We start from the raw sequence: 24,062 nt of genomic DNA, 5'->3' as shown, positions 1-24,062 counted from the left end.
TGCCCCTCTTCCCTTAAAGCAATAGGCCCCAGAAGTGGACTCCCCAGGACCTTTTGAGGCTTGGGGAAGACAGCACCATGGCCCCTTCCCCATTTTGTGACATTTCAGCCCCAGAGGTGAGCTCCCCAGATGCCTCTTCATGTATGGTCCCCTTCCTCATATTGGTGAATCTCGGCCTGAGGGTGGGCCCCCAGGACCTCTGTATGTACGGGGAGGTGGGCCTTGTACCCCCACTCCCCATATAAGGTAATTTTGGCCCTGAAGGTGGGCTCCCCAGGACTTTTGGCAGCTCAGGGAGATGGGGCTGCGCCAAACCCCTCCACTTTATAAAACAGCCCTGGGGGTGAGCTTCCCGAAGGCATAAACCAATGAATGAGGCCTGCAGAATCGCAGCATTTTTTGCCATTTTTTTCATTTTGGCCCCAGAGGAGGACCTTCTGCCTCCCCCTTGGAGTGGAGGGGGGTCAGGGTATCCCTCCTCTTCCATCTTATATTGGTTTTTTTTTTTTTGTAACTTCAGGAGAGGGGACTAAGGGCCAGATGTAGCAAGCATTTTGCATGGCGCAAACTGCGAAAATCGCAGTTTGCGCCATGCAAAATGCCGATTGCGATGCTCATTCACAATTTGCGAATCGGTACCGACTCGCAAATTGTGAATGCGACTCGCAAATAGGAAGGGGTGTCCCCTTCCACTTTGCGACTCGCATCGCTATGCTAAATTGCTTTGTGACCGCGAATGCGGTCGCAAAGCAATTTGCAGTTACCACCAGTGTCACACTGGTGGTAAGCCATTCGCAAAAGGGAAGGGGTCCGCATGGGACCCCTTCCCCTTTGTGAATGTTGCCAAAAAGGTTTTTTCAGAGCAGGCAGTGGTCCAATGGACCACTGCCTACTCTGAAAAACCTAAACCAAAGGTTTCATTATTTTTTTTATTCTGCAGCTCGTTTTCCTTTAAGGAAAACGGGCTGCAAAATAAAATAAAAAAACTGCTTTATTTAAAAAGCAGTCACAGACATGGAGGTCTGCTGTCGTCAGCAGGCCACCATCCCTGTGAGTGCAGGGACTCGCTATGGGGTCGCAAAATGCGACCCACCTCATTAATATTAATGAGGTGGGTCTTTGCGACCCCATGGCGACTCGCAGACGGTGTCTGAGACTCCGTTCTGCACCCAATTTTGCGAATCGGAAATTGCGAGTCGCACTGACTCGCAATTTCCAATTCGCAAAATCGGAAAATGCTACATCTGGCCGTAAGTTCCTGAGTTCTGTAATGGCTGCCAGCAACATTGTTCTCATGTTGCTGGCAGCCAATCAGAGCACTCGCTCTCGCAGAAGTGTGACTCCTATGGGAGAGAGATGGCCAAAGGGAACTAAAGCTCCCTGAGCCAATCAAAACACTCTATTTTTAAACTGGCGCTTCTGCGAGTGTCTCTCGAGATTCTTGCGGACCCAACTGCCAAAATATACAATTATTATTTGCCATAAATATCTCAAAAACCTCTGAACAGATTTACAACAAATCACAAAAAGTACAATCTGCGAACCAAGAGCTAGATTCCTGCCAAATTTGGTGAAATTCCATTCAGCAGTTTTTGCTCTAGCTCGTCTTAAAGAAGTCTATGGAAAATGCATTGTGATTTTCTATTTTAGGACCCCCTTTTCTCGGCCCCTGCTTGACAGATCACTTGAAATGTTCCAGGAAGGCGTTGAGGTGGATGAACTTTTTTTTAGAAAGTTTTGTGAAGATTCGTCAAACAGGTAAAAAGTTATTAGCAAACCAAAAAAACACTGTCTGTGGAGAAGCAGACCTAAGTATAATTACCTAGTGGTGACGGTCATTAGGTAATCTATCTATAGATAGATAGATAGATAAATAGATAGACAGATAGATAGATCGATAGATTTTGTCTCATACAAGAAGCATAAATCAATATGATTGCATACATATATATTACCTACATACTTAGACATAAATATATATATGTAATGCAAAACACATATTGGCCCTCATTACAACCCTGGCGGTTGCCGGTAAAATGGAGATAAGTACTGCCAACAGGCTGGCGGTACTTTTCCCCATATTGCAACATTGGTGGTTAGGCTCAAGCCAAACCGCCAATGTACCACTCCGTCTGCCATGGCGGTAACAGCTGCCGGGCTGGAGACTTCAGTCTCCAGCCAGGCGGCCGTCACTAGCCCTCCCACGGGATTATGACCCCGCCTACCGCCATGATTTTTGTGGCAACCGTACCGCAACGAAAACCATGGAGGTAGGCACTATCAGTGACAGGGAATTCTTTCCCTGTCACTGATAGGGTCTTCCTCCCCCTCCCCCAGTGTTCCCCCCCACTCCAGACCCCCCCAACATACACGCATCTTCACGCACCATCAAACACACGCATATACACACTCATACCCACATTCATCCACGCTTGCACACATCCATTCACATACACATCCACAGATACTAACATACATACATGCACACACGCATTCACACAACACAACATACATGCACTCACACATCCATACATGTACACTTGCATACATGCACACACAAACATACACACACCCGAACACACACACACAACACCCCTCACCCCCTCCCCTGTCGGCACACCCGACTTACCTGATTTCATGGGCAGGAGATGGGACGGGGACCTGCTGCCAGCAACAGCGTCCGCCAGCAGAACACAACCTGGCTGTATCATGTGTCATAATACGGTCTGCGGCGGTCTACCGGCGTGGCACTGCTGCTGGCAACAGTGCCACCTTACCACCCTCCGCCGCCATGGCCGCAGCCGGAATTCCACCATTCTTCTGGCGGAATTCCGGCTACGGTCATAATTTGGTGGACGTCAGGTAGCCAAGGCGACGGTATTTTGGCAGCCGTCACTAGGGCGGTAGGCGTTTTTTACTGCCAATGTTATAATGAGGACCATATTGTCATATATTTAGCAGTTTTGTTTTTGAAATATGTATATATTCACACACACACATGTATATGTATTTTTATATATACTTATCTCCATAGCCATACATATTTCCATTTACAGGTACATGTCCGTACAAAACCCTAAACCCTTATCACTGGACATATATGCATATGGACACAGCAATTACATAACCAGATATGCATGTAATACATAAATGTACATACATTGCCATATATATAACAGGTTTTTTTTTTATGTACGGACATACATACATATACGTACGCACATAAATATTCAGATAATGTTGCATCCCTATACATAGTATATTCCCACATTCATGCATATAAGTTCATATCCATTACAGTGTGTATATATTCATAGATATATACATAAAAGTTTAAGGAATAGATGTCCATGCATTTTTATATACATAGCAGAGATGTTATGTCTTTTTTGTACTATTATTGTTGTTTTATTTTTTTGAGTAATATGATCATGTAGGAAAGAGCTAGCTCTTGACAAGTCTTCTGAAGCTGAGCGAGGTTCTCTTTAGCAGCGGAGATCACTGGTGTAATTCTTTTTACCATAATTACTCATAATTAACGCAGAATTACTCACAATAATTCATAGTTGTTTGAGAAGCATAATCCAGCATTTACCACTCTTTTCTTAGTACAAGGTGCACTCGTGTGTCCAAAATGAGCCCAAGGATTCACTTTGCTGTAAGAAATTAGCACTAAGTGCTACAGGACATGAACAGCAATAGCCAGCAACCACTCACGCTCTCTTAATTTTGTTGTTCCTGTGTTCCTGCTGTAGGAGTTTTGCCCTAAATTACTCCTAATTACTCAATATCACAAGAGTAATGCACAGTTACTGAAATTACTATGATTACTCTGGCACAATTAAAGTTTCTCCCAGGCCTACCTCTCAGTAGATCTTGTTTTGGTGCTGATTCCATAGTTTAACAGCTTGCACAGAGAAAAAGGCGACCCCTTCCTTTTATTTTGTTGCGTTCTGGGATTTTGAGATTGGGTGCAAGTCTAGAATGTAGGTTTATGTTTAAGATGTATTTTGTAATTTTCTTTCTGATGAGAAGTGGTCTGTTGCCATTTATTTGGGTGTTAAAAAGAACTTAAAGAGGATCTTCGAGAAACTGGTAACCAGCAGAGGACCTTCCAGGCAGGAAAGTATTCTGGCAGTAGACGTTTGAATTATATGCAATCTTATCTTGGTTGATAAAAGTGAGCTGTGATACAGACAATTAGCATAGTCTAGTTTTGATAGGGAAGAGCAATTACTACTTGGACCTCTGTGCAAATCCTAGGTGTGGGATGATGCATGACAGAGTTTTCATGCTGAGAAAGGTTGATCTGGACAGACTCCACTTGGGCGTTCATGCAGAGATTTGAGCCCATGATAACTCCAAGGTTTCTTACATACTTAGATATTTATGGACATTTTCCTAGATTGTCAGGCCAGGCACAGAGAGAGTCTTAGGATTTTCAGTTCCCGCAGATGAGTATTTCATTTTTGGAGGCATTCTGTTTAAGGTGACTCGATGCCATCCACTGGTCAACGGTGCAGAGACAGCTGAAGATTTTTGAGTTTCCAATGTCCTTAGGGCTTTCAATTTAAGAAGTACATGTGTGCTATTTACACAGTTATTGCATGTAAACTCAAAAACATTGATTAGTGCTGGTAAGAATTTTATGTGGATGTTGGGGTGAGATGATAGAACCTGACTTGTGACAATACTTGACATGCACAGTGTATCTGTGATGCTTATTAGGAACACCTCCCAGATGTGCCTTTTTTCTGTTATCACATCCCCCCTCCACCTGACCTTTGAGACTAGTGAACCGAGAGGCCTTTATACCTGCCTCTGTCTCACAGCTCTTGAAGGTCCTGGAGAATTCTTGGTGGAAGAGCCGGTAGAGGTGAACCAGCGTTAGGCCTCGATTTTATTTTAATATGCAGCAAAGGCCTAGTAATATCGAAGCCAAATGCTGCCTTAGCCAATAGAGTTTTTTGTCAGGATAACAAGACTCTCCCAGGAGCCCCATTAGTAACAATCAGGGTTGGACTGGGATTACCCCCCGAAGAACTAAGGCCCATATTTATACTTTTTTAGCGCAACTTTTGCGTCAATTTTTTCATGCAAAAGCAGCGCAAACTTACAAAATACAATCGTATTTTGTAAGTTTGCACGGCTTTTGCGTCAAAAAGTGACACAAATACGGTGCAAAAAAAGTATAAATATGGGCCTAAATGGGTCCTAATTGTCTCCTTTTGTGTTAGGATTTTGGCATAATTTGAGAGCTAGTACGGTTCCAGGATGAAGCAAGCAGGGTTTGTGTCATGGAGAATCCCCTGAATCTGCCTTGGATTAAATATATCAAGAACCAGAGGTCGAATCACAAAACATTTTTGACTGGCACTATTACAAGTCCTTAGTGGTAAAGTATGTCAGTGCTCGGCGCCAACATTTTATCACTCAGGTTTCTGGAGGTGGCAATGTGTGGCAAGAGTGTTTATGCATATTGTTGTGTGACATTTTGTGGTGCTACTGATGTGTTTTTTTTATTTTATACTGCTGTGTTTTTGAGCTGCTTTATTGATGCTGTTGTGAGGTATAGTGATTGCTGCATTGAGTTTTGAGAGTTCTGTTTTGTTGTCCCTGTTCTGCTTTAATTGAGTTGTTGTGTTGCTTTGTGTGTGTTATTGCTCTGTGTTTATTGTTTACTTGAGATATGTTAACTAATCCTGCTATGTTTTTAGGCAGAAGCAGCACATGCCTTTAAGTTCCTGTGACAAGCAATAACCTGCCACTGAGATGGTACAACAGCCCTGCTCTTTGAAGATAATGTGACAATATAGTGTTATCAGAGCATCCACTGTTGCAACAGGCAATACATATCTGAATGTTTGTTCATTAATACACTTCTAAACCGGGCTGCATTTCATTTCACTTCCATGGCACCAACATATTTATTTTTACAGTGCAAATATCAAATGTCATGTTGTTTCTGTGGCACAGCCTAACTTGAGAACTGAAGAGAGAAGAGCTTGCCAAGAGCTCACATGGTGCAATGTCCTTGCATGGAAAACCTCTGGAGAAAACCTACTTAAGGAGCTTATCACTCATGTAAACACCTTCTGTTAAGATTAATTAGATGTCTGTCTGGTAAGTATCCTGTCCTCCTGTTCTCCTGGAAATTCATAGAACACCTCTGGTTTATATTTTTTCACATTAAAATGTCATAAAGCCTTATATGTTGATTTGCCAAAAGATATATATTTATTTACATTGGTGAGGAAGTGGAGATGTCATGACCCACGTGAGTCTCTTGTGAGCCACGCCCACCACCTGCCAGCAATGTAAAGTGCAAGTTTCACCCACCACATCGGTGTGTATACACACATAGGCCCTCATTATGACATTGGCGGTAAATGCCACCTACTGCCGCGGTGACAGCCGCCAACGTACTGTCGCGGAGGCGAACATCCGTTCACCATATTATGACACACACACTAAACCGACAGAATACTGCCACAAACACAAATCCGCCAGACCAAAGGTAAGTGGTAAAGTGTCAGGAGGAACACCCATACCGTCATGCCAACAAAACAATGCCCTCCACATTATGACCCACGAATCACCACGGCGGACATTCAGTGCAGTAAACCATTGGCGGTACACACCAGCGCGGTCAGAATGGCCATCCAAGTACAAAACAACACAACATTGGCCAATACCAAAAACACACACACCTGGCACTGATACACACACCAGACCTACCCACCCACCCACAGCACTATAAAACACACACCCACATTACCCACAACCCTTTACAAACACAAAAAATAGCCAAGCAATAGACATGCAAATCACAGACACAAGTACACACACCACTAACACCCATCCATCCGTCACACACCCCACACCCCACCACATTATTCAACACCCACTGCACAACACACACCACACAACACCCATGTCCCCACAAAGGCATCCCCGTTTCACAAATAAGAAGTTGCAGGTTATGGTGGAGGGAATAGTCAGGGTAGAGCCACAGCTGTTTGGAGCACAGGTACAGCAAATATCCATTGCAAGGAAGATGGAGCTATGACGGAGAATCCTGGACAGGGTGAACGCTGTGGGACAGCAGCCAAGAACAAGGGACGACATCAGGAAGAGGTGGAACGACCTACGGGGGAAGGTACGTTCCACAGCAGTAAGGCACCAGCTCGCTATCCAGAGGACTGGCGGTTGACATCCCCTCCTCCCCCACAGATGACAGCATGGGAGGAGCAAGTCTTGACAATACTGCATTCTGAGGGACTCAATGGAGTAGCCGGAGGGCTGGACACTGGTGAGTCAATAATTACCAACTATCACCCCCCCATACCTGCATGCCATCTCACCCCCTCACCCTGGCTCCCATCACTTCACTCCATCCCACACAGTGCACCTGCACATTTGACCAACCCCAATGCCAAGCCCTGCATGCCATACCCACTGCATGTACAGCCCTCCACGTACACCCACCACCAATGCATGCACAACACAGAGAACTAACAATCACACGGTACCTCACCATACACAAACAAAGGTGGCAGGGCAACAGAAACGATATAGAGGAAGCTAGGGATGTAGAATATGTCACAGACATGAAGCATAATTCATCGCTTACATCTCCGCAGGTGCCCCAGCCAATTCGAGCGGTGAGGAGATGCCACAGCTATCCAGTCCCCCAACAGAAGATGCCCCCAGAGATTACAGTAACTCTGGACATCTGGATCTGGATGCACTTCCTGGCCCATCAGGGACCACTGGTCAGTCAGCCACCCGAGCTCACTCCAAGTCTACCACAGAGCCTCCCCCCTCAGTATCCAACACCACAGCACCCACCCAACGTCCTCACACCTCTGTCCCCAGGACACGTCAATCAGCAGTGTGCCCACCTGTACAGGGACCCCAGTCCACACCTCACAGCCAAGACAATCAGGGTCCTGGGGTCAGTGGCAGTGGGCACACTGTTCAGGGGACACAGGCAGTGGCACAGGGGGGCAGGGGCTGGGGCACTGGAAGGACAGCTGTGCGCCAGTGGGAGGACAGGCCCAGGGAACCGACTGTCCTGGAGGCACTCACTAATTTCCTGGGGGCCTACCAACAATCCCAGGACAAGATGGGCTAGATTCTTGACATCATGCAGGAGAATCAGCGGCTGCAAGTGGAACACCATCAGGAGATCAGGAAAGATTTGCAGGCCCTCAACACCACCATGGTCTCCATGGCAGGGGTGCTGGCTGATATGGCCAACATCATGAGGGAATATACAGCACACCAGCGGGTCCCTTCCACTAGCGAGTCAACTGAACAGCCCGACACATCTGCTGCAGGAGGCCCTGCCACAGGACCCACAGGCCACCAGCACCTCTCCCCCTGCAGAAGGTGAACCACCCAGCAAACATTCCCTGCGACCCAGACAGATGCCAGAGACACTTACTAAGACCAAGACCATCGCCAGGAAATGAGACCCTCCTGAATGTCCCCCTTGTGTCCCACTCTGTCACCTTGTCCACTTTGAACTGCCATTGCTCCCCTTCCTATGGCCCCTTGGACACTGGACCTGTGCTACAAACAGACTGGACCAATACCCTGGACTTACATCTAACATCACCCCGCCCCATTCCATTGCACTATTACGTCTATACATTTCACTACAATAAGCACCCTTGAACACAACTTGAGTGATAGTGCTTTATGTGATGAAAATGTGCAATGATGGTAACAGTTACATCTTGTGCAATTGACCTGAACTATGTGATAGCATACAAATAATGACCTGTAGCTGTCTGTAGTCATCACATCAGTACACAGTTGTTATAACACCAACATCTACAAAATGGGAAGGCATAGGTGACAGTCAGTTGAGATGCAAATGAAGTGACTGCCATCCTTCTACAGCAACACTGAAAAGATAAATAATCAGCCTGTGTATCATTGGAAGTACTGCTGTATTACTGATGTTCTCTTGTCCACATCCTCATCCTCTGCCTCCTCATCCTCATTGTTCTCAGGGCCCACTGCTGCCACAGAGGCATCTCCAGTCCCCTCCTCCTGCAGAAAAGGCACATGTCGTCTGAGGGCCAGGTTGTGCAACATGCAGCATGCTACAACTATCCGGTAAACCTTTTCAGGAGAGTAGCACAGGGATCCACCTGTCAGATGGAGGCATCTGAACCTGGCCTTCAGGAGGCCGAAGGTATGTTCTATAATCCGCCTGGTTCGCCCATGTGCATCTTTATACCGATTCTCAGCCCCTGTCCTGGCATTCCTCACAGGGGTCAGGAGCCACAACAGGTTTGGAGGGACCTGCAAGAATGGAGGGACAGACATTAGCCGTACACAAATGGTATGGGGGATGACTCCTGAAGGCATACACTGATATGCATTGCGTGGGGACTCAGGCACACCTATTACCCACACCCTATGCCTCTGTAGTTGTGCCATCACATTTGGGATGCTGCTATTCCTCAGGATGAAGGCGTCATGCACCGACCCAGGATACTTGGCAGTGACGTGGGAGATGTACTGGTCCGTCAGGCACACCACTTGCACATTGAGTGAGTGGAAACTCTTCCGATTCCTAAAAACCTGTTCATTGTGCCGGGCGTGGACAAATGCAATATGTGTTCCGTCAATCGCCCCCAATAATATTAAGAATATATCCCATTGCATAGAATCCAGCCTTCACAGTGGCCAAATCTTCCACTTGGGGGAAGCGATGTAGCTGCACATGTGTTTGACCAAGGCAGACAAAACCCCTGCCAGCATGATTGAGAGCATTGGCTGTGACATTCCATCTGCCGAGCCCACTTTCACTTGGAAATGAAGCACTGATAGAACTTGCACAAGAGGTGGGGTCCCAGTGGGATGATGGATAGCTGATATCATATCATGCTCTTATCGAGTACACAGCTCTGTGATTGTGGCCATGTCCAGTCTATAGGTGAGTATTATGTGCCTCTCCTCCAGTGTAGCCAAGTCCGCAAGGGGTCTGTACACGGGGTCTTGTCCCCTCCTCCTATTTCTCCGCAGTGGTAGGTATCTAATGGACACAAGAGTGAGTAGGGTGTCACAAACTGAACAATGTAACCACCAACTCAGTGTACAAAGAGCATGTATGTAATCTGACAATGTGAATGGCAATGTATGTGCAGTTTACCACAATGATGTAGTTTCAATTTCTGAATGTTGTCCACCACCATAAAATGGCGACCACCTGTCCTGTAAGTATGGACAGGTGGAAGTGATGTAACTCCGCCAATGTTGGGGCTCATGACGGAAGGCAGTCTTGCACCACTGTGCTAGTCCTCATTGGCTATAATGGGGCTCTATGGAGTACAGTGTCCAATGGGGATCACCGGCGGCGGTTATGGCTTACACCGCAGTGACCACCATATTCTGTCTAAAACCTCACTTGATTCCTGACTTTCCAATGGACAACACCTCCACTGCGTGTGCTGCTGTGTCCTGTGTCTGGATCCTGCCATGGCTGGTGTAAAAGGGGAATGGGCCCCTCCCTTCACTTCGGAGGAGTTAGAGCACCTGGCGGATGGGGGTCCTACCCCTGTATGGACAGCTGTATGGGCCTCCAGACAAACGGGTGAGTACACCATGGGCACAATGCATACAACAAGGTTGCATGGAGATGTGTGTGCTAGCAGTGTGTCATTTGGGTGGGGGGTATGTCTGGTGGTAGTGTACATGCAGTGCTCAGGGTGATGTGTGTGCCAATAGAGATAGAAATTGTATTTTTGGGCCATATCTGTGACAGGCTGGATTGTACGGTTAATGGTGCCCTCCTGTCTATATTACCTCTGGAGGTCAGCGCCCATCAGAAGAAGGGATTGTGGCATGCCATCGCCAAGGATGTGTGGAACCTGAGGGTCTATAGTAGGTGAAGCACCCACTGTAGAAAAAGGTGGGCAGACCTGAGAGGCAAGTTCCCCACTTCAGAGACTGTGGCCTTACACTCCTCACGAAAGACATTTGGGCATGGAACCCCCTCCAGAACCAGTGGGTAAGTTCCCCACTTCAGAGACTGTGGCCTTGCACCCCCCACAAAAGCTCTCCCCTGAAACACGCGGATGCTGCAATTAAATGTATGAGCACATAATACTAAGGCAGCGTAATCCTAAAGCCATCTTGGGCCTCTTCAATCCATTTACAGCCACTCCCTGCCCCTTCAGCTCACTCTCGCAGCTTTCTGCTTTCTCCCTTTGTGACACTTTCCCATCTTTCTTTCCTCTGTCTTTCCCATGTGTGTCTTTTGTTCGCAGTAAGTGCCTGGTGCAGAAAAATAGGTGCTGGTGCTCCCCACCGGAAACCACTCTCACAAATTTAAAAAAGCACTTGGCAAGGAGCAATTTAAGAACCTTCTCACATCTATTAAAGAAACATGCTTGTTTCACTAAAACAAAAATTCCACCTTTTAAACAATGAAATATTTTTCCTATTTTTATCGCAGGCAACTAAACGGTGTAGTTCAAAATTAAAGTCAAGAGTAACAAAAACATTTTTGGACAAAAATATTTTGTTTTGTTTTAAATTAAATTAAAATATAAATGTAAACTCAAAATATATAATAGTTCAGTAAATCTGTTTTGGGACTGTTGTAACATTTGCAGGTGGTGCACGGGCGTCCAGTGATGAATAAACCTGGAGTATAATTGCCACAGCAGTGCTTAATTTGAGCCGGTGGTTTCCTGTGCCGAGGCACTGGCTCTTATTTTTGAGTATTTTTCTGCCTCAAGCATTTGCTGCGAGCAAAAGACACATGGGGAAGACGGAGGAATAGAAAAAAGAAAAGGGGTCACAAAGGGAGAAAGCAGAACGCTGCAAGAGTGAGCTGAGGGGGCAGGGAGTGCCTGTAAATGAATTAAAGAGGCCCGGGATGGCTTTAGGATTGCACTCCCTTAGTATTCCGTGTGCACACATTTAATTGCAGCAGCCGCGTGTTTCAGAGGTAGGCTTTGGGCACCGGCACGTTTTAATTGACAAATTAAGCATTACAGACGGATGGGTGAAGCACGACTTGGGGATCCTTGGTCTCCATCAAGAAGGGGTTGACAGTGCGACGCTTCTCACCTTTCATCTCCGCGGTACTTAAGTAATAAAAAAAATAGCTTTTAGCCCTCGTCAACGGCGTCTTAAACTCTCCCCGCTGGAAACATAATCTGACGGCTGTATTCACCTCCCTCCCTGGGTCATTAGCGTTCCAAATTACTTCACTCTCGGAAGAGCTTCAGGCGATGAGACTGAAGCCAGCACGAGCCACTCGAGGCAGTTTAGGAATCCGAGATGATGGCCACTTGCTGAGTTCAGGGCTTGCATCCCTTTGCGGACACTGGATGATGGGCCCTCATTTTATAGGGTCGGAATAAGATGAGGACCGGCGGCCCGTCACCGCTAGACACTTCAGTAAAGGGGAACTTGTGGCATCTTTAATAGGGTTGGGGTTGGAAGTGTGGGTTTGTGCTCTCCCTGGAAGTAGAGGTGCAGCGGTGGAGAGAGCTGCAACACCCCCAAAATAGCCACGCTAAAGTTTAAAAGTTAATAAGCAATAAAATGGCATTTAATTTACATTTGCTGGTGTTCCAAGGCAGGTTAAATGTTCTGTTTTCTTTCTTTGACTTCTAAGTGATAGGATTTTGTAAGGTGAACTATGTGACAAACTTTGCTGGGATACCGCAGGGACACTGGAATTATGCATCAGGGAAGGCCCAAGTTGTGCGGCAAGTTTGACTAAATTATGTGGCAAAAAAAACGCAAAGTATGCGTCTTAATGTAGCAGGTATGCTAACTATAATATGTGGCAAGAAAACAAATTATTTATCTTAATGTGCCATGTTTTATGATAGCATTACTTGATTATTTTGTAATTACACATTAGCATTGTCTGGGAAAAGGTTTTGCTTCATTAGTACCAGCTCCGTATGCAAATACAGCTATAGGGGCCAGATGTAGGTAGAAACCAATTTGCGAGTTGCAAATTGCGAGTCCTTCCGACTCGCAATTTGCAACTCAAAAAATTGGTATGCAGAAAGATGTCTCAGACACCTTCTGCGACTCGCTATGGGGTCGCAAAGACCCACCTCATAAATATTTATGAGGTGGGTCGCAGTTTGCGACCCCAAAGCGAGTCTAGGCACTCAAGGGGATGGTGGCCTGCTGGAGACAGCAGACCACCATGTCCGTGACTGCTTTTAAATAAAGCAGTTTTTTTTTTTCTCTTTGCAGCCCGTTTTCCTTAAAGGAAAACGAGCTGCAAATAGAAAAAAATACCGAAACCTTTTTGTTTCGTTTTTTTTCAGAGTAGGCAGTGGTCCATAGGACCACTGCCTGCCTGCTCTGAAAAAATATTATTGGGAACATTCACAAAGGGGAAGGGGTCCCATGAGGGCCCCCTCACGGGATGCTGAAACACATATTGCGAGTCGGTACCGACTCGCAAAATGTGTTTCAGACTCGCAAATAGGAAGGGGCGTTCCCTACCTATTTGCGAGTCGCACCTCGATGTAGGGTTGATTTGTGACCACAAAAGCAGTCGCAAATCATGGATTATGTGTCAAATGCTGCAAATGAATAATTATGCAGAAAACGCAGCAGCTGCAGAATCACATAATTTCACTGTCTCTGCAGACAGGAAGTGCGAAAAGAAATACTGCAGGATGTTAATTTGTTTCTAATACAGAAAAAATTCTGAATACTTGTAAATGAACTGTACAAATATCTCAACATATAACAGCAGTCATGAAAGCACAAATGAGGAAGATTTTGTTTTGTAATTCTGAAGTGTGATGGAACCAAAGATTTTAATAGGATGAATACAAAACTTGGTCATGCACAAATGACAAATATTGTATTGTACTGCAGCATTTCCATAGCGCTTACTAGCCCTATGTGTGGGCTGAAAACTACACTATATAGGGCGATGTGTGGTTGTAAGGGTGTTGTCCAGGCACAGCTCCTTCCTATGGGTGGAGGAGCGTCGGCCCCCCGCCAGCAGCAACCGCTGCAAATCCTTTTACGTGGAAAGGATAATAAACTCATGTGAAAGGGGCGGGCTATTGGGGGTGACAAGCTGAGGGGAGTGCACTGTGCACTCCCCCTCAGAGCGCATGTGTGTTTGGCCGGCCGTGTCTGGCCGGCAAAACACACATGCGCACAGGGCTCTCTCCGGCCCAGCAACACGGTTGCCGGGCTGGAGAGAGCCTGCACAGGCTCCCAGTCTTCCTGGGAGCGCCGTGGCTGGGTGCTGCCAGCCAATTCTGGTGCTACTCTGAGCAGCGTCAGGATTGGCGCAGGGGAGGCTGGCAGGCTGTGCCTGCAGCAGCGACGGGAGAGGAGCGCGGCGCGGGAGCAAAGCAGGTAAGTGATTTTAAAAAAATCAAAATTTTCCCATGCCCCTTCGTGCCTCCGCCCTGCCCCGACAAAGCCACGTGAGTCACTCCTGGTGTTGTCTCTGTTTTGTGATCCAATGTTGTTGCGTGAGATATGGCTTTGGCATAACTCTACAAGGGTTGCCTTCCCACCCACGGGTGACACAGGTAAACTTGGTTCAAGTCACCAGCGCTGAGTGTTTTAGACAAGTTATTGTAGTCCTGCAAGGCACTTTTCAATGTGTTATTGATATAGACGTATGGCTTTTGGGTTATTAACAATCCCATGAAAGGATCAGGGGCACCTTGGAAACAGCAGCAGCACCATTTCTTTATTGACAATATCACACATGGTGCTAAAAAAAAATGAACACTTGTATGTTAAAAGTATTTACCACTACAGAAAGAATCTGTTTCTTAGATCATCAAAAACAAGTACAAAGAACTTTATGAAAACAGCACTGAGACATGTTACAAGTAACAAGAATAGAGTGAACATTTACAGCATTGCTAAAACATCACGTAAAACATTGTCTACAGCCTAGCATCCTATATTCCTGTGTCTATGCACTATACCCTGAGAGCATGAAAGGCAGAGGAACTTGCAATCTAGAGTTTCTTAGGGAGAAGGGACGCACTGCATACTTTGTTGACAACAAAGGCTGTCTTTATTAGCAGAGGCATGACGAGAGTGTTCCCACACCTACTGCATGCAGTAGCAGTCAGTCAGTCCAACCCCGGCACTGGGCTCCTCAGGCTTCAGGTGAGATGTGTCATCTGTGGAGTGACAAGTGTGCTGGCAGTAGGTGATATTGACTCTGTCAAAATCTCGGGTGATAATCTGGACGAAGGGCCTCTCCACCAAGTGAGTGAATGAAAGTCCTTTTATCCTAAATATTATCAGAGGCTGGCATGTCTGACCTAGATTATGAACATCAAAGCATACATTTCTTACATTGTTTTATGGACATATACGGAAGAAAGACGCAATTCAGACTACACTCTTTTGATTCTATTTATCGGTTGTCATTTATCTTTGTCATATTGCAGAATCAACATCTGACCCAGACGACTGTCTCCTTAGATGTTGTATCTATGTCACTGATCAAAGAACTTGATGATATCACAATTCTTAGAAAGAAAAGGACTGGCAACAACGATGTTAAAAGGCAGACATGACAATGATTCTGAAAAAACAGAGAACATGGAGAAGCCCAGTGTCCGAGACAGAGAATACTGCGGCATCCATGGGCGAAGATGGAGTTGGGGGCCTGGCTAAGATGGAGACAGACCGTAGGGATTTTACATCAATGTGGGAAGAGTTTCCATGTTTTACGTACAACCACCGAGGTGCTGTTGTTGTGTTATAAGATGCAGGGTGTAGCTGTGTAGTGGATGATGAAGTGACATGCAGTTTATGGGTTTTTAGTATGAACAGTTCTGCAGGTCCCTCAATGGTATTTCTTATGTTAATAGTCTGCTTAGCTGGTTGCTGCAGTGAATTGTTCAAACATAAATTTTGTGTGTAGTTGTGGGCAAGAGCTGACATGATTGAAGGGAGAGTGAAGTGGAGAAATCTGCTGGGCATTTTTACAGCCATCCCACTGGAGTGATTGCAAGACTGGAGTCGTGTCCTCTTTATGAAGATGGAGAAGTCTTGCAGCAGCGTTTTGGATGAATTTTCTTTTGTATATGATGAATGCAGGCGCAGAAAGTTATAGGTTGGCATACTCTAGTTTGGAGATTACGAGTGTGAGGATGGTTTGCAGTTTCTTTTGGTATTCAAGGTGTGGGAGGATGCTGTTTTCATTGTGTAGAAGACACTTTGTTTTATGTTGTTAACATGTGGTATGAAGCATAGGTCTGAATCCATGCGTACCCCTAGGTTTCGGACTTCGCTTGTTATTGGTGGACGGGCTTCATGTTCCTTAGGCCGTAGGGTGGAAGGCTAGTGTTTTCCGCAGGTCAGCCGCTCTGCCTTTGCAGTATCGAGCCCCAGATGGTTATTTATTACCCATGTGTTTTTAGCCGAAACACAGTCATCAAATTGTAAATTGTAGAGGACTTCCAGGCCATACTTTAAAAAAATTATCTGAGTGTCATTTACAAAACTCAACCAGGTGAGGTTGAATGGTTTAATCAGGCTTGTTAAGGGGGTTAGGTAGATGTTGAACATTAGAGGGGATATGGTGGGCCCCCTGTGGGACTCCACAGTGTTTTGTGTGAGGAGCTGATGTGAAACGTGCTCCCAACACTAGTTCACAATCATGCTGAGAGGCCAAGAATTCAAGAAGCATTGGCTGCACTCCCTTCTCACCTTTCATATATAATATTTCAAACAAGATCTTGTTGTGTGAAAAGATTGCACAACTGTAAAGAAGATTATCATGTTGTTGTTCCAGCAACATTCATGACGTTTCCTATTCCTGATACATAAGTGGGTGTCACTACCCAAACCTATCAGTTATTCAGAAGCAATTTCCAATCAGGAAACTAAAGATTCCAATAGAGTATGGTGTGTTGAGTAGCCTATTAAGCTAGGGCAAAGTTATCACAAGTCAGATATGACTTACACTTCACTGAGATTGCTCCAGAATACACTGGCTTATTGTGAAATATAACCTCATGGGTTAATGTCTCTGCTCTAGACATCTTGATTTCATTTGCAGGAGTCATACAGTTTGTTAGGTTAATGTGCCTGCTACAAAAGGCTTCAAATACCTGACTAGCAGTAGTGTGAATCTCAAATGACCCAATATAGCCTGCCTTGTCACAGAGGGCTGCTATAACATACTATCAATATTACAGGCTCAACACGCTAAGGATTCATCTCCTTGAACCAAATATTGTGCAAACCATACTCCGAGCATCTGAAGATGAAAACACTGGTGTTATAATTGACCTCTCTAGACATTTCCACAGAACTTTGACTAGCATTTTCAGATTTTTTGTATATTGTAATTCAAGATATGTGAAGTACGAATCTGCTTTTTGTAATGAATTGACTCCTTTGAAATTCGGCTTCATCGTAATATCATTTATGGTCATAGCAAATAGATTGATGTTATGAGGTCCTTTGTAATTAATCTACTAAATGCATTAGACTTAGTGAACCTATGGGGTAGCATTTTTAATGGGAGATGTGTGGGAAAGCTGGGTGGTAGGAATTTTAGGGATCCTCCTACTTTCCTGAATTTTCCCTCACAGGAATTTGAGGAAAATCTGTAATTTATATAATGTTTGGTGTTTGAAGGGCGTTCTGGGTAAGAAAATGTATTGGGATCCACGCAAGCCACGCCACCTCAGAATACACTACGTGCCTTCTTTCAGAATTATCTGGGACTGGCAAGTTTCCCTGGGTGCCGACCAAGCCCTGGGCTAAATACCACATCTTCCCACATTGTCAGAATTGGTAAATTTTCAAAGCAAATCTTGATGTTTTATCGTGTCTTACGGGGCTTAAGGTGCCTTTTCTTTCACGGACAATAGCTCAGTCCACAAGAGGAGTATTAGTGTTATAGGAAAAAGCGTGGAAACACTGGGGGTCATTACAACCTCGGCGGTCTTTTTACAAGACCGCCGAGGGACCGCCGTGCTGAAGACCGCCAGTGGTGGCGGTTTTCCGCTCGGCGTATTATGACTGTTGGCAGCTCTACGTCGTTTGTCCGACGGAGAGCCGCCAACAGCCATAGTGACGGGCGGTGGGGAAGTGGAGGTTGCTCCACCTCCACCGCCACGCCAACAGAACACCGCCCAGCGAATCACGTCCTGTGATTCGCCGTGGTAGTGTTCTGTTGGCGGTGTGGTGTCGGCGGAGCTGCCCCCATGGCTCCCGTCCCCTCCCGGAGGATCGACAGAACAGGTAAGTCGATCATCCGTTAGGGGAGGGTGTATGTGGAGGGGGTGTGTGAGAGCGTGTATGCTTGCGGGGGTGTTGTGCGATTGGGAATGAGTGCGTGTATGTCTGTAGGTATGTCTGTATGGATGTGCGCGTGTATGTTTGAATGTGGGTGTGCGTGTCTGACTGTGTGTGTGGATGTTGGCATGTATGTCGGTGTGTGTGCGTGTATGTGTGTTGGTGGTGCCTGCGTGCGTGTCGGTGTGTATGTGTAAGGTAATGTCGGGGGTCGGGGTGGGGAGGGGGGCCCTGCCACCTTTAGGGGGTGGCAGGAGTGGTGGGGGGTGTAGAGGAGGGAGTCGGGGTGGGGGTGGGGGAGACCACCATCAGTGCCAGGGAAGGAATTCCCTGGCACTGATAGTGCTTACCGCCATTGATTTCATGGCGGTTCCTACCGCTAGAAATCCCCGGCGGTAAGCCGGGTCAAAATACCGGCAGCGGTATTGTCACGGCCGCCGGGCTGGAGACCCAGGTCTCCAGCCCAGCGGTCGTCTCCACCCTGGCGGGCGGTAACCGCCATGGTCATAATCCTCATAAAAAGACCGCCAGCCTGTTGGCGGTCTTACCGCCGCTTTAACACCATCCGCCATGGTTGTAATGACCCCCACTGTGTGGTAGGACAATTGTGAATCCCCAAAAATTCCATTAGTGTGGCCTGCTTTCACTTTTCCTTTGCTGTGTAATGTCAGCAGTCACAGCATGCGGAGCAATACAGCAAAACAAAAAATCAAACTGGGCTGGTGGAAAGTATTTCCTTCCATGACAACTTTGATTCTTTGAAATGAAAATGTTTCTCATGTTTTTCCCAGGAATATTTTCTTTTCCAGTACTGTGGATGACTCATTGAAGCATGGTGCATGTCAACAGGACGTAGTATGCCCTAGAGCAGTTAAAACCCACCAGATCCATGCAGCCTGATGTTCCTTCCAGTAATAATTGATAATAAGCTGCAGGGATACGATGGCCACATTGCACAAACCTCTTTGTTCCATGATCATAGGGGACTTCTGCAGTTCCATTAGGCCTCCAGGACTTTAGGCTTCTGGAACTGAGGAACCGCAAAAGCACGGTGTTCAAAGGTGGCGGATGCTGCTAATAGCAATGCACAGCCCAGAGAAAGTTTCAGTTGCCATACATGGACTATGAAGAAGAGGGCTAAAGAGAGAATAAAACATACAGAGAAGTACAGAGAAGATAGAAGAGAAGATAGAGAGAAGGGGTTTCAGAAAAGGTGAGAAGATTGTGAGAAAGAAAGGACAGCAAATAGAAAAAGCAAGCGAGAGAGTGTGGGCATGAGAGGCAGGACGGAAAGATACATTCAGCAGCAAACAGAAATGGATAGTGTAGAAGAGGCTGAGAGAGGCAGTGGGTACAGAGATTAGGAGATGGGGAGAGAAAAAGAGAAGAGAGAGCCTAAAGCAGCAAACTGAGAACTAGATACACATGGAGAAAAGGTGGGTGGAGATTTTAAGTGGAAGTTTAGGTTAGCATGTTTTAGCTAAAACACCCAGCACATAGTGATTTTAGTGCACAAATTTGCACTTTTTGCAAGGGATGTTAGTGTAAGGTCCAAAAATCACCTTCCATACTGGCCTTATAAGTCCTAATGCATTGCCACCATTGTTAGTTAATCCACATAACTTTTTGCAAATTGCTTAACAATGGCACCCCCTTGTCATTTATTACTATATACTTTTGGTGAGAAGTTCTGACACCTTCTTTTTTTAATGCATATCAGCCATGTCTACATTTGCTGGTATAGTCGTTGGAAAGTACAACCTTCTGTCTGAGAAGTCCACGTGTTAAGGGGGTGATTTGGTTTCTAGTGTACATTTGAATATCTCAGTCTCTTAACTGCTTTATTACACAAAACTTGACTTTTCTCTGCACCTGTGGTAATGTTAAACTATCACTCAGCAAGTAAATATTTTCAATTTTTTATAAACATGGCAGGTTTCATTGCTTTCCACAATCACCACTCAGAGAAGTGCATGCTCGTCCAAGCGATGTTAGTCTAATAGAGGGCGCCACCTCAGGGATTCTCTGCAAGGAGTCGGCTGCATGTGAAAGAGTGGAGAATGTCCATAATCCTGGAAGTGGAGGATGCAAACGAGAGGTACCATGCAAGTAGCTTCAAAGAGAGATTTTGTCACAGTGCAGGGTCCTACATGCACACCATAAAACCACCACATAGAGCCTTAGAGGCAGTGCTGCTGCCTGCCCATCGATGATTCCTCTAACTGGAGATGAAACTAGTGTCCTCAGCCAGGCCACAAGCCTCAAATGGGCCCTCCAGGTTCACACAATCACCTATCATTTACTATACCAACCTTTCTTGCTGGTCAGTGGCTAACAAAGGTCTTCTTTTGTACAACACCTTTCTGAAAACCTGCCTGTTAACTATGAGGGATGTATGCCAAAGTGGGAGCTTGGTTCAAGGCCATGAGGCTTCGACTGGTGTTTTTGCTCATTTGTAATTAAACTATCAATCATTTGTCACAACTTTATAGTGAAATTCACTGTAGAACCTTCCCAGATTTCCCTGTAAAATGACATTTAACTTCTATTTAGTTTTAACCATTGTTGTTGCCCTAAAATGTTTATAAGACACTGTGGCGGTCATTCTGACGGCGGCGGGTGGCGGTCGCCGCCCGCCATGCGGTCACCGCCAAATGGCCGCTCCGTGGTCAGGAGACCGCGGATGCCATTCTGGCTTTCCCGTTGGGCCGGCGGACGACCGCCAAAAGTCCGCCCGCCGGCCCAGCGGGAAAGCCCCTGCAACATAGAAGCCGGCTCCGAATGGAGCCGGCGGTGTTGCAGGGGTGCGACGGGTGCAGTAGCACCCGTCGCGATTTTCACTGTCTGCAAAGCAGACAGTGAAAATCTTCATGGGGCCCTGTTAGGGGGCCCCTGCACTGCCCATGCCAGTGGCATGGGCAGTGCAGGGTCCCCCAGGGGCCCCACGACACCCGTTCCCGCCATCCTGGTTCTGGCGGTGTAAACCGCCAGAAACAGGCTGGCGGGAAGGGGGTCGGAATCCCCATGGCGGCGCTGCAAGCAGCGCCGCCATGGAGGATTCCCTGGGCCAGGGGAAAACCGGCGGGAAACCGCCGGTTCCCCTTTTCTGACCGCAGCTTTACCGCCGCGGTCAGAATGGCCCTGGAAGCACCGCCAGCCTGTTGGCGGTGCTTCCGTGGTCCCCGGCCCTGGCGGTCATGGACCGCCAGGGTCGGAATGACACCCTGTGTGTCACTAATTTCGCAAACTGTTTTTGATGGAGAGCTCTCTGTAAAGCTATTTTAAATTAGTGGTGAGTTAAATTAAAACATCACTTACAAAATTGAGAGGAGTTAGGAAACTCCACAATTTAAGAAGCAAATGAAGTTTCCTAAATGTATGTGAGGTAAGGATTATCCTTTTGGGCCATTCTGGTGTGATTTCCTGATGCAGAAATGTTCCGGGTAGAACAACCTCTAGCAAAACAATTTTGAGTGTGGACACTGGACATCCACCACCTGAGGCAAAAGATGTGGGAGGGAAGACTATAAGCTGAGGCTAGTTTATTTTTTTTAAAAATCCATAAACAGAGCTTCAGAAGCTTTGCATTTCACAGAGCTTGAACAGGTAAGGAAATAAACAACGTTTCGAGTTAGCTTGCTTTCCAACTTCATATCCTTCTAATTTAAATTGGGGTAGGCAAAAAATACCACTTTGCTGACGTAATTTGCAGAGTTTTGCTCACTCTGCATTCCATTTGGAGTGCAGAGATCCAGTAAAACTCCAGCACAGCTGCGTGGTGGAGTTTTTTTTACTGTTTAAGGCTCACCAACATTAGGTTGGTGAACGGGAGCAAGAATTTGTGTCCTGTAGGGTGATTTTTGGGTGCTAGAACGCCTGACAGAAAGATTTCTTAATGCAGGCGGTCACAGCAGGTCATGACCATTCAAGTTGAGAAAGCTTCCACTGGAGCAGAAAATCTACTCAACTGGCAGACAAAAACCAACCCCTCTGGTGTGCAACGTGGTGCCGTTCACACTGATTTTACAGCATGGAACAAGCTCACGGCACTAAAAACCAGCACGAGCAGCGCAATATGTCCGAATTCAGCCAACTTGTAGAACTCCGCTGTATCTCACTGAGTTTTTATGTAACTGCACAGAATTCCACAGAGTGAAACTCCATGAGTTCCACCCACCCCTAGTTTAAATCACATCTAATTGATAGAATTTAAAGTTGGATTGTGAAAAGTTGAACGAGTGTGCTTTAATATGTACCTTAAAAAATTCACCTATTTCTTCACATAGAATCATATGGCGTGCACCTGAATAATGAAACAGAATACCAATGGCACAGAATATTGAGGACGGAGTATTGAATCCAAAATATTGACAAGTAAGTGAATATAGATTTTTTTATACCTTGCTCCACATATATGTACCTGTGCAATATATTTAACTTCAAGGGATGTAGCTGTGGAGCTAGATAGAAATAGTACACTTACCTTTTGATATTCTGTCCTTATCTTTCAATATTCTGTCCTCAATATTCTTGTACCACAATATTAAGGGGTGGGTCGATATTCTATAGGACCACCAGTATTTGGGAACAAATGCAGCTATACAGCACAGCCTCAATGTTTGGTCATAGTTGAGGGCCATGCTCCTTTAAAAATATACTTCTGGCCTGAATAAACAGTCAGATGGGATACAGACTTCTGTGCAGACTAGATGCACCCTGTAAAAACTATTTAAAAAATAAATACTGCATTGCCCTGGTGTGGCTGCCTGTCCCACACCTTCACAGTATGGAAAAAAAGGCATTCTTCCCTGTGAGGGCTTTCTGCCCACTGAAATGCTTTAACAAGATGTGCACTGTTATGCTGGGCTGACCCTCCACATTAGTGATTCATTGTAAGATAAACAAGCATTTGCATTGCAATAGGCCTTGCATTTGTCAGAGTCAGAGCCATTGGCGTTGTAAATGACAATGTCTTTTTATCTATGTGTTTTGGTTTGGAGTGTAGTGGATGTATGCCAGGTGCCACAGCAATCCTCACAGACCTGTCACTGCAGGAGAGAGGACAAAACAATGCCTCCATCTTGGGAGTGTTTTTGCTTCATTCGTACAGACTGGCTGTGATATTATACAATGGAGTCCAGAGGGTGATGGGGAAGTGCTCTATGCCTGTGACAGCGACAGTGGGGGATATTCTAGGTGGGGCCTCTTCAAACAGGAAGCAGTGGTATTTGAGCGCTGTTTCAGACAGTGCTTCCGGAAGTGGCATCTGCAAGGTCGCAGTAGCTGTGAGGGGACTGTCAAAGCTGTGACACCATTGAAATCTGAGAGGAGGAAGTGATGGAGTTTGCTACACTTTTGTGCCCTATGATATACTGATCTCTCACTGTGGCACCCTTGTGTTAGCTTCTTTGCGCTACAGAGTTACGAAAATGGCTCTACTAACTGAATTCTATTTGAAGAGGCCCAATCTACATCCAAAGGCTGGATGTTTTTTGCTATTGAGCTTGAGGCCATGAAGTGCTTGGGTCTGGAGTCACGACTCCTTTTCCACCATTTTGGAGCAAACACCTTTCACCATCTTCTTGCCTAGAACGAACCTATGTGCTTGGTTGGTAACCCTCCGAAGGTTATCAAGAGCATGTGCTATTGCCTAGTGTTAAGCTCTACCCACGTCAGTTGGTTAATTCACCCACTGCAGAGATCTTGACAGCACGAGAGTGTCACAGATTACAATCCTGACATAGCTTTCTCACCTC

Source organism: Pleurodeles waltl, chromosome 11, assembly GCF_031143425.1.
Source record: "Pleurodeles waltl isolate 20211129_DDA chromosome 11, aPleWal1.hap1.20221129, whole genome shotgun sequence".
NCBI lineage: Eukaryota > Metazoa > Chordata > Amphibia > Caudata > Salamandridae > Pleurodeles > Pleurodeles waltl.
Note: the sequence above shows the minus strand (reverse complement) of the source record.